The 12,433-nt window shown below is 45.9% G+C and overlaps 1 protein-coding gene across 1 annotated transcript in view; it reads left to right on the top strand.

Annotated features, from left to right (window-relative positions):
• The first annotated feature begins 8,861 nt into the window (after positions 1-8,861).
• The window catches only part of syt3 (synaptotagmin III), a 97,835-nt gene continuing 94,263 nt past the window's right edge, over positions 8,862-12,433 (top strand). Inside the window, exon 1 of the mRNA XM_063189470.1 lies at positions 8,862-8,961. The gene's annotated coding sequence lies outside the window, so the exon portion shown is untranslated. The remainder of the gene's footprint in view (positions 8,962-12,433) is intronic.

The following is a 12,433-nucleotide window of genomic DNA, read 5'->3' as shown; positions in this document are numbered from 1 at the left end:
TTCAGTAACGTGTAGTCTAACTACCATTTCAAAACGTCAGATTAAAGTTATTTAAGACACCGTGCGTTACTATTTCTGGTACATAGGCCCGCCTACTTTTTGTTTCAAGCGAGGAGTTTGTGGCGACGCCTGAGGATATGATATGAAAAAACCCTTTTATGATAGGCCTATGAAACTTTTATGAAAGACGATAGAGGGATAACTTCGCCCTGCCATTAAATCAGATTGTGGGGAAATGTAGTAGCCTAGCCCTACGTATAGGCCTACAAACGGTTCTGAATCTTAATTAGCCTATTCGAACAGTTGTGCCGACATCATCGGCAATTTCTAATTCACTATTTGGGTGCAGGGAACGGAGCTCTGCAGATGCGTAATAGTTGCGTGAGAGAGAGGCGGAGAAAGGTGAAGGATAAAGTGGCCTTTTTAAGAAGAAATGTGGTCTCTGCGCAGCGCAGATAACAACGAATTGAAATGCACATTTGATCTACTGGTAGCCTATTTAAACTATCATCGAAAGGACGGGCAGGCTTCAGAATCTTCAGTCTTCCTTTTAAAAAAAACTGTCAATGACGGACAAACCTCTGTTAACGCGACCCATGTGGTAAATGAAAGAGTTCCTAAAGGTACACTTCGGCAAAACATTTCCCTTCTTTCATATTAAATTAACCTGGCTTTGTTTTACAGTCTATTTAACTGTAGGACTACTTGAGTAGCCTAGACTAATTGCTGCGACTAGGTTTCTGATCTCGCTGAACATCCAACGCGACTGAAATGGAAGCCTTCTTCCATGACGAGTATGTAACCAACATCATTCAAAAATCGCAGATAGGGCCTACACCTAATTATTGTGTTGTATTGCATTTCGGTCATGTAGAAGGGCTACAAAGCTAACTGGTATGTTGTAACATTAAAATTCGCCTACAACGTGACACAGTTGGTGCGCAACTATGCGGTGACATCGCTGGGATTTCTGTCAAGACGCGCTGCGCAAAGACACTTGCACGCGCATGTGTGTTGCTGTAGGCTGCTATGATGCAAACACAGCTACAGGCAGGAAGAAAGCGAGATATAGGGAGTTAGCCTATGAGAATGAAGAAGTGTGTTGTTTTGTATGTAGGCTACAACAGGTCCACACAGCATCGCTAATTTGGAGGATAAAAAGGGTCAGTCGGCACCGGAACCAAAACATTTTTTTCTAGGCCCCGTCTTATTTTTATTTTTTATTTCAAGAAAAGGTTTGCAAATGTCAGTGTCATTTTTTGTTGATGTTAAAATAGGCCCTAAATGTCAATAAAGTGAGGTAGGCTAGGCCTATTGGCAGAACTGGTGATCATTTTCATGTTAGGCAATACCACTTTGCTGACATTTGAACACAAAGCGACTTATATGTTATTTGGTAAAAGTCTCTGGAGCAATGTTGTATCAGAACTAGCTGCTTTGGTCAATTTCACTCCAGTCATGGATGGAGGTGTAAACAGAGGTAGCCTAAGGGTGGGATTTAAGCCTGCAACCGTGTGATTGAAAGACCAACTTCCTAAGGAACGCTCGTTGACATATCATCTGCTCATTGATATAACATCTGTGTGCCATGAACTTATGATTGATAATCAGCCCCCCCCCCACACACACACACACAATGAAAATTGTCAAAAATCATCCCCCTCTAAAACCATTGAGCTACATTCATTCATAGGCTAATACATTCACATATTGCGTTAAAATTGTACTTTTAACAACTGTATTTTCTAAATTTTCTCGGGGGAGAAACCCCCGAACCCCCACCAATTTTATGTCCCTACCAATGTCAAAGTCAAAGTTACTCCCTTGCATGGACATAATCTATATGACACATACATAACTGTGCCATGACACTGTTATGAGACTGTAATGACATGCCTATGACAGTGGCGTCAAGTAGAGTGTTACCGTTTATTTTGTTAGCACAGTGAATCCTATGAAACTCTGTAGCACACACAGTGCTTCCATTGACTTTAGTGACAGCAGAAATGTTGATTTCTTGATCAAAGTTGCCAAAAAAAACCAACAGTTGCCAAAATTGTTGTCCTCAAACATCAATGTAACCGACATGTAAACAAATGATTCCTAAATATTGATCAAGGGAGTATCAGATGAGTATTTTAGATGAGTATAGAGATTAATTGAGTATTTGAGCCAGCCTTCATTTCCCTCTGGAACGTAGGTCTATTTAAAGGGACACTGTGCAGGAAATGGTCAAAAAAGGTACTGCAACTATGCTGCTCATTGGAACGGGGCTGCCTATTGCCAAATTCGATCTTTACATGAAAGTTTACTAAGTAATAAACAAATATTTTCTAATATGGTCCAAGTACAGTCATTTTTGCAGCTAAAAATGGCTATTTTTGGAAATTCAAAATGGCGGACCATGGAGAAGATCCCCCTTTTCATGTATGAATAAAAATGCAATTTTTCCAGTCATAATGAATACTTGATGCTGGTGGTAAGTATTCATGAAAAAGGTAACATTAGTGAATGGGCAGTATGAATACTGGAAATAAAGAAGTAAAAATCTCACACAGTGTCCCTTTAAGGTTCAAATAATATGACTAGCCATTAGTGGTTTGTATTGGCACTGTCCTCACGATTCGATTCGATTTCGATTCGGGAGTTAGCGATTCGATTCAATTCAATTCTACGATGCACTGCAATGCATTACATTTCTATCGAAAGCAAAGCAAATGTTTCATCAGTCATGATGAGGCAATACAAGTAGTTAGATACTGAGCAACATTTTATTGGCTGTTTTCTGTATCAGTCTATCAGTTTTAAATGCTTTGAAGTGCTTTTATTTAATTTACTATTCATTTGCTCCTGAAATATCCACGGAAGTAATTGAAACTTAAAACAATTGCTTGATTGATTCTGGAACTTGCCGCATTTAATTGAATCATCCATGCCCCGCGTTGCATTGCATCGCCGAATCGATTATTGTTGACACCACTACTAGCCATGTTGTTACCTACCTTTACCTACTGTATCCAAAACTTAACAGAACCTCCAATAGATAGTTCTCAAAGGCGGGATCCACATGCACTGCATGTTTCCAATGCCTCAAATGCTGAATGTGAACTACTAGAGAATCTATCAATCAGGTCACTTATTCAAAAACCAATGGGACAGCCCTGCCGTGGCCTTACCAGGGCTGGACTGGAGGAGAAATAGGACCCGGGCACTTTTGCCTTAAAAGGGCCCCTCATAATTAGCGGCACAGAACTGACTCACCGGTGGGCCCCGCACCCTCGTGGGCCCCTATTTTCAGAAATGTAAATATATATATATATATATAAATAAATATTTTAAACGTTTCTTAAAATAGGGGCCCACGAGGGTGCAGGGCCCACCGGGAAATGCCCGGTATGCCAGATGGCCAGTCCAGCCCTGGGCCTACCGGTAGGGCACTGGGTTACTACGCCGGCGACCTGGGTTCCATTCCGGCCCGGGTCATTTGCCGATTCTTCCCTGTCTCTCTCTCTCTCACTCGCTTCCTGTCACCATCTCCAACTGTCCTATCAAATTAAGACAAAAAAGCCCTGAAAATATATATATTTTTAAAAAGACCAATGGGACTAGCTGCTGCTTGATGTTTTAGGCAACAGAGCCACTGATTATGGGCCTTTTACAAGTGACGTCAAACACCTTTGATTCAATGCATTTCAAGCAGGTATAAGTAGCATCCACTGGGATAGAGGTAAACATGCTGCCACTGTTTTCTGTTTCTTTTTCTGTTTATACTGTACCTCATTTGTTTTAAAACAGAATTTGGTTTTATGGCATTGCGAGAGAGTCTAATTGGCCAATGTTTCAGACTAATACCAGGCTGGACTGGTGATATGGCATACAGGGCATTTTTCTGGTTGGCACACGGTCCTTAGGGGCCGACGTGGTTGTTTTTTGTTTGCTTGTTTTTTTTCCATTGGTCTGTCTTTGATATAAAGAGTTAACTATTATATATGTTAAATTATATGCTTTTTTCTTCTTCTTTTCCCCTTTCTTTTCAATGGATGATGCTTAAATGAATGTACAGAATTGTATACAACTTTTAACTGTGTGTGATTTTATTGTTGGACCTCAGGAAGAATAGCTGGGTCTGCGCCCAGCAAATGGGGATCCTAATAAACTAAACTAAACTAAAATAAACTAAACTGAGCAACTACGTAATAATATCGTATAAAAGTTTCAGCGTCATTACAGGTGGTATACAGTAGGGGGGTAGGTAAAGGAACGGCACAAATGAGAGGGTGGGAAATGACATGCGTTTACATGTGTAATGGAACTCCACAACAGATTGCCTCCAATATGCTGCTTGACTTGCAAATTCTTTGAGGAGATTCTGAAAAAAAAAACACACATGCGCGAGCGCACACACACACACACACACACACACACACACACACACACACACACACACACACACACACACACACAAAGACACACACACACACACAAAGACACACACAAACACAAACAAACGCATACACACACATACAATTTTTGTGCTGCCATATGAAACAATGCAGATCAGGAACTAGATCTGTGAAAGTCTGGCTGCTTTGTGATGTGTCTCTACGTGAACAAGTCGGATTTGAGAAAAAGCAAACAGAGGAGCATATGTCTCCACTGTAATGGTTTCAACTAGACACTGAGTGCCACATTCTCTCTCTCTCTCTCTCTCTCTCTCTCTCTCTCTCTGGGTACTGAGAGAGAGAGAGAGAGAGAGAGAGAGAGAGAGAGAGAGAGAGAGAGAGAGAGAGAGAGAGAGAGAGAGAGAGAGAGAGAGAGAGAGAGAGAGAGAGAGAGAGAGAGAGAGAGAGAATTTGGATGGTATTTTTCATCCCTTAGGCAAAGCTTTTTACTCCCCCTTCCCCAAAAAAAGTCCTTTTAAAACCCACACACACACACACACTCTTCCTTTCCTTCCTTGCTGTCGCCCACTCGCCCTCTCTGTTGGCCCAATCTTCACTGTGATGGACCACCACCTTCCCCGCTCTGTGTGTGTGTGTGTGTGTGTGTGTGTGTGTGTGTGTGTGTGTGTGTGTGTGTGCAGGGCCGCTGTCCCTGGGCCCAGGACAAATGTCCCCTTTGTCCCCCCCTGTCGACTTCCCTGTGTGTGTGTGTGTGTGTGTCTGTGTGTGTGTGTCTGTGTGTGTGTGTGTGTGTGTGTGGTGCGCACATATGTATGTATGTATGTATGTAAAGCATGTATGTATGTAAAGCACAGGCAAATGCACGTGAATGTGCGGATGTGTGTGTGTGTGTGTGTGTGTGTGTGTGTGTGTGTGTGTGTGTGTGTGTGTGTGTGTGTGTGTGTGTGTGTGTGCAGTAAATCTATGTGTGCCTGGATACCTGTGTCACACAGGCTGTGTGTGTGTATGTATATGCATGCGTGTGTGTGTGCGTGCATGCGTGTGTGAGTATGCATGTGCATGTAAATATGTACTTAAGTATGCATGTGTGTGTGTGCATATGTGTGTGCATGTACGTATGTATACGTGTGTGTGTGTGTGAGTGTGTGCATACAGTATGGGCGTGCATAGGTCCGTATGTATGCGTGTGTGTATATATGTGTGTGTGTGCATATGTACTTATGTATGCGTGTGTGTGTGTGCAGTGCACATGTGTGTGTATATGTACAAGTACTGTACGTATGCATGCATGTGTCTGTGTGTGTGTGCATATGTGTGTCCATGTCTGCCTCCCTCCCTCCCTCTCCTCTCCTCTCCTCTCCTCTCCTCTCCTCTCCTCTCCTCTCCTCTGCCTATCTCCCTCTCCTCTCCTCTCCTCTCCTCTGCCTCCCTCCCTCTCCTCTCCTCTGCCTCCCTCCCTCTCCTCTCCTCTCATCTCCCCTGCCTCTCCTGTCCTCTCCCCTCCTCTCCTCTCCTCTCCTCTCCTATCCTATCCTCTCCTCTCCTCTCCTCTGCCTCCCTCTCCTCTCCTCCTCTCCTCCCCTCTCTTCTCCTCTCCTCTCCTCTCTCCTCTTCTCCTCTCCTCTCCTTTCCTCTCCTCTCCCCTCCCTTTTCCTCTCCCCTCCTCTCTTCTCCTCTCCTCTCCTCTCCTCTCATCTTCTCTCCTCTCTCCTCTCCTCTCATCTCCTCGCTGTGCTGTCCTCCTGTATTGCATCCCTCACTCCATCCCATTGCTCCGTGGTGACAGTTAGCAGAGGCAGCTCTTTACACTCGTTTACTTGTCAATCATCCCTCGCTACAGGGCTGCTACATTCTTCTCATGCCTCCTTCTTCCCAGCCCTATATCACCACCCCATGTCAGCCTGGCTGTCTTCACCTACCTACTCTCGCTGCCCTTTTCTTGGCCTACTACACTCACAACAACAACTACAAAACGGGTCATGAGAGTGTCACCAAGGTTCAACTCAATATGTCAAAACAACGATCACAATCTCATGGGTTTTTTGTTTATAAACATGAGGAGGGGCAAGACACTGGCAGCCAACCACGTGAGCTAATTATTTGACCGAAAGCAGTTTCCAACAATCAGAGGTTGAGATGTGCGCAGCCAGGGTCGCGCAGCCAGGGGAAAACAAAAAATGAGAACCCATGTATTGTCCCACATCGTCAACAATATGTTCTGATATTCGATAATAGTGGGTTGTTGTTTTTTTTAAACATGATTTGTTCCCTTACTCTGACAGGTTAAGAGCATCATTAAAGTCAGGGACACAACTCACATGGGCAGTCATGGGTAAGCAGTTAGGGCATCAGACTTGTAGCCCAAAGGTTGCCGGTCCGACTCCCGACCCACCATGTTGGTGGGGGGAGTAATTAACCAGTGCTCTCCCCCATCCTCCTCCATGACTGAGGTACCCTGAGCATGGTACCGTCCCGCCACACTGTTCCCTTGGGGCGCCATTGGGGGCTGCCCCCTTGCAAGGGTGAGGCATAAATGCAATGTCGTTGTGTGCAGTGTTCACTTGTGTGCTGTGTCACAATGGCAATGGGAGTGGGAGTTTCCCAATGGGAAACTTTCATTTTGTTCATTTTTGTAAACATGATTTGTTCCCTTACTCTGACAGGTTAAGACCATCATTAAAGTCAGGGACACAACTCACACTGGCCTACAGGTGTTCTTTGTGGCACGTTACTGTGGCCAGGAACAAATCACCACTTAACTGACAAGTTGTTTATTTAAAACTCGATTTTTTTTTCCTGTCATAAAAATTAACTGACCAGCCTAGTGTCAACTGTCATGGAGAGTGATTTTCATAGTAGGCCTAACCTCCAGCTCCCCACCACCAACTGGTGACTTGTCTTTTGTCCTATCATTTGGCTCCAGATAGTATATATATCTTACCTCGACTGGTGTGGTCTGGTGATTTTCCGAGGTCAACATCGTATGGTAAGCCCTACTTATATGACGATATCATATGTAGCTGCTGACAGATGACCTCCGTGGTTGCTAGTTGGAGATAATCGGGGGCGTAGCAGCAAATTGTGGGCCCTATGTGCAATCAGCTCCAATGGACGCTGTCTGGGCCCCCTACATACATGGGGCCTGGTGACTAAGTCACACTTTACCCCCTTGTGCGACACCCCTGGAGAAAATAGCCGCATGGAAGGCTGAGATGAAATGGCGCCACAACGTGCCAATGATGATAACACGTGAGTGCGTGGTAAAATGCTGCAAAAAACTGACAGGGCGAGTTAAGCTTTTAAGGAATATAGAGTCATCGTGGTAATTATAAGGCGCCAAAGAGATGGGCGATTATAAGCCATGAGTTACAGGCCTTATGTAAGAACGAAGTAACTGTTACAATGGCTTTATTTCAGAGGGTTTGATATTTCTGCTTAACTGCACTTGTCCATGAGGGCTATCTAATAATCTACTGCTATCACACTTTCTATTGGATGGCATAAACAACCAATAAAATGTCATTTACTGCTTTTACTGCTGAGACTGACAGGTATTTCAGTTGCGCTTGCCAGCTCATCTTTGTTGGCTCGTCTTTACGCCTTGAATTTCCTCAGTAAAAGGGAATTTCCGGGAAAGCTCACATAAACGTCTAATGCAAGGGACAGGGGTAGTTAACAACTAATTCCCTGGCGATATCTTAAGCCATTTTTTTCTCCTGTGCGTGGGCCCCTCAATGATATTGCACCTTAAGTTTTACATTATACGGCTATTTACGCGACATGGGTATTGAGCTCTGAGCCTCTGACGTGGCTTATATAACTTGAAATGGTGCTGATGTGTTGAAAGCCGTAGGTTATGCGCTGTCAAAACTAATTCAGTCAGATCACATACCAGCCTGAGGGAAACCATCATAAATGGGCTGAAACTCAGCGCTTGAGATAGCACGCCCTATCATCAGTTAATCTGCGCACAACTGATCTTTTTTAATTAATGTTTTGAAAGGTCGGCAGGCTGATTAAATAACTGTTTTGAAATAAGCAGACAGTCTCTCCTGGCGTGTACACATCTGAACGCCTATCAGCTCAGCTCATCTCTTGCGTCGCACTTTTTGTACGCCGTCTCCCTCCGGCGGTGAAGTCTGACCACAGTGGCCGGTCCAGTCCATCTGTCTGCTTTCCTATCCGCGTGCCGTGCCGTACCGTACCCCTCCCATCCCACTCTCCATCCGTGCTCCCCCCCTTTTCTCCTGCCCGGTACATACATCAGTATGTCTTTAGCACTGGTAGCGCTCTACACCCCCTGAACGGAGACGGGGCTCGTTTAGTATTCCGCGCACAAGGAGGCGAGCGCGAGAGCGAGAGAGAGAGAGAACGCGCGTGAGAGAGAGGGAGGGGAGAAGGAGTGAAATAAGGAGGAAAAAAAACGAGGGTGAGAAGACAAGAAAAAACACAGCGCGAGAGGAGGAGAAGAGGAAAGAGGAAGAGGGGAGCGGAGAGATACCTTATTGTTCATTTCTCCCTCTCAGTCTACCCCTCCGTGCCACCATCCTCATCCCAGGTGCAGTATTTGGACCTATTTGTATTTTTTCCCCGAACGGGCAGAGAGTTATCATTCATTCAGACGCGGCGCGTCCTTAAAAAAAAACCGATTTACTAGACCGATTGGGCTCGGGATAGACAGCGGAGGCACCGAGACTAGGTGTGGACTAGGCACGGGAGGGAGGTCTAGATCGTGATCACGAATAGATGGCTTGCATGTTCAATTATGGTTTGCGATGTACACGGGCTAGCCATCACATACCGTGAGATATTTGCGCGCAGTGAGTCCATATACCTATGTCATCCCCGGTTATCCCGGTTTGTCCTGTGCTTTCTGTTCAGCCAGCGTTCGTGGGCTGCTGGAATACGAATATGGTCCACAACATGTAATCCAAGGGTTTTTAACAAAGTGCCTTAAATTATTGTGCAACGACAGAGTCGTGACCTAGTCTAGCTTTTGCGTGCACGTTGCATGTGGCTTTATTATTGGCGCTTTGAATGTGCAGGAATGTGTAGGTGCATCTGGCTTCTGCCGTGCCGTGCTGTATCGCCATTATAAATTGATATTCATAACTTTTCACGTGACTCCGACGTACGTATGGCTGATTAACACAAGGAGGAAAAAATATCTGCTCACCAGCTACAGCACCTGAATATCACCATATGTATTCATAGAGATACAGACCCAGATATAGACACACACAGGGTACCACATTATACATCCACACTCACTCATGCACACACACGCACCTACATGTAACATAAGTGCAATGTTTGAAACGTATGGTATGGGAAGACTGGAGGTCTCCCCTCCACCCACCTACCCACCCTCCACTCTCTCCATACTCCACCCCTCCTCCTCCACCCTCCACCCCCTCTTCATCATCATCAAAGGGATTTTTTCTTTATCAGCCACACACCACAGTAATTATGCTAATATTAATGCATTCATATCATATGTATCCCCAGCCACAGGGATTCAAGGCTACAGCAGTAGGGCTTCGTCGTAAGGCTGTGTAAGACAGCCGTGCTGGAAATGTATGCGAAATATTATAGAGGGTTGGTTGTCTAATTCTCCCAATAGCTCTGCTCTCTGTTTGGATGCCTGCGTGCCGTGCGTGGATGTGGATATGGCTGTGGGTTGGGGATCGGGGATGGCGGTGACGTTGGCTGGCTCGGCTTGGCTTTGGATGATAGCAGCTTCCCTCTTTACGATCCAGTGTGTGACTGTATGTGTGACTGTGTATATGTGACTGTGTGTGTGTGTGTGTGTATTTGTGCGCGCGCGTGTGTGTGTGCGTGTGTGTATCAGGGCCTAATTCAGCGGCAGCAACCACAGGAACAACGGCGGCACAAGTATCTGACGGTTCCAGGCTCGCCTCCTTCTCTCTCTCTCTCTCTCTCTCTCTCTCTCTCTCTCTCTCTCTCTCTCTCACTCTCTCTCTCTCTCTCTCTCTCTCTCTCTCTCTCTCTCTCTCTCTCTCTCTCTCCCCTCCTAGCTGGCTGGCTGGCTCTAGTGATGTTATAGATAATTTAGATACTCTCCGGGCTGTAGAGGGGGTAGTGCAAGCAAGCACACTGCCATGCCATGCATCTGAGCAAAGCCTCCTAGCCTTGCTCTCTTTTCATGTGCAGTGTGTGTGTGTGTATGTGTGTGTGTTGTATGTGTGCATGTACTGTATGTGTGAATGCAAATGTGTGTGTGTGTGTGTGTGTGTGTGTGCGTGCGTGCGTGCGTGCGTGCATGCGTGTGTGTGTGTGTGTGTGTGTGTGTGTGTGTGTGCGCGTGTGTGCGCGTGCGTGTGCACACGCGCGTGTATGTTTGTAACTGTGTGTGAGCATGTGTGTGCCAGTGTTAGCGTGAGTGTCTGCCAATGCATGCCAGTGTGAGTGTGTCACACACTGTGGGCGTTTGCGTGTGTGTGAGGGCGAGAGAGGAAAAAAAACGAGAGCAAGCAGGAGAGAAATGAGAGAGAGAAAGAGAGCGAGAGCGATAGAGGGGAAGACCGTCTCTCTCCACACTCGTTTGGATACTAGCATCAGTCAACTAGAGAGAGAGCATGTAGCCGGGTTGTCGGTAGGATCGGGGGTGAATTCAGCAATTTAGGGGCGCCAAGGCAAATTTAGCTAGTAGGGAGCCCTTCAAATCCTTACCTTTTTTTTTTTTGGGGGGGGGGGGGTTATTATTATTGGGCCTTTATTATGACAGGACAGTATGAGAGTAGACAGGAAACAATTGGGAGAGAGAGATGGGGCAGGGTCGGGAAATGACCCCGGCCGGACTCGAACCGGGGTCCTTGTGAGCATGCAAGCCCAAATGTGTGGGGCCTTAGCGCGCTGCTCAAATTCTTACTTTTAACAAGGAATAGGGAGTGTGGTTGCCGATCTGGGGACCCCCTGCAATTTCAGAAAGTTGGAAGGGCCCTAGGCAGTTAGCCACCTTTGCCTCTATTGTAAAACCGGCCCTGGGTAGGATCCCCCAATATGTGTACACCAGGAGCGAGCTATGCGGCCCTGCCGTGGCCTAACAGTAGGTAAGGCACTGGGTTGCTACGGCGGCGACCCGGGTTTGATTCCGGCCTCAGTCATTTGCCGATCCTCCCCCATCTCTCTCTCTCCCACTCGCTTCTTGTCGCCATCTCCAACTGTCCTATCAAATAAAGACAAAAAAACCCCTAAATATGTATATAAAAAGAGCAACCTATGCTACAGTACCTGAGCGACGGAAGTCATTATTTCTCTATGGAGGGTCAGCGACTAAAGCGACCAAAGCGAATTCGCCAGGAGCAAAGCGACCTGAGCAACCAGAGTCAAGGTAATTTTATGGTAATGAACTATGACGTGATACGGGCGAAAACCAATTGGAATGTTCGTATCTCCAAATGTCTCAGGCTGACAAGCCAGAGCTGTTAAGTGATTAGGTAAATCAAACATGTCAAGGTCACGTCCAGAGCGAGTAAAGCAGACTCATGGAGAAACTTCCTCAGTGACCTCAGCTACTCGGGCAGCATAGGTCGTTTCTGGTGTACACACATCACTGTGTTGTCGCATTTTCAAGTCGTGGAGTGAAGGATGCAATATGAAACGCAGAGTGGTAGAAAAGTGATTGAGTAGTAGCAGGGAGGCTGTCTGAAGAGCTCTAAAATCACCATTTAAAAGAGTGCTTTTATCAAATATTTCTCATCTGAGGGAGACCCCACTAGTTTGGCTTGGTTACCGAGATTGTCTTGCTCACAAATATCACACACCCCAAAACCGCCACTGGTGTAGGCGTATCTAGCAGGCTATCAGGGCCCCGGGCTAGCAGGACTAGACTGGACCTATCCAATCCGGGCCGCCTGTATCTACACCATTATCTTCGCCCCATAAGCACCACCATAAAGTTTTCATACTCTTATCCCCAGCATTAGGGCCTGTTTCAGCGCCACACAGGCTCACCTCCACGTGCTCACTCTGTACAAAGATACATACTCTCTCTTTCTATTTCTCTC

This window comes from Engraulis encrasicolus, chromosome 2 (genome assembly GCF_034702125.1).
Source record: "Engraulis encrasicolus isolate BLACKSEA-1 chromosome 2, IST_EnEncr_1.0, whole genome shotgun sequence".
NCBI classification, from domain to species: Eukaryota; Metazoa; Chordata; class Actinopteri; order Clupeiformes; family Engraulidae; genus Engraulis; species Engraulis encrasicolus.
The sequence above is the reverse complement of the archived record's forward strand: the minus strand, read 5'-3'. Positions and strand labels throughout refer to the sequence as shown.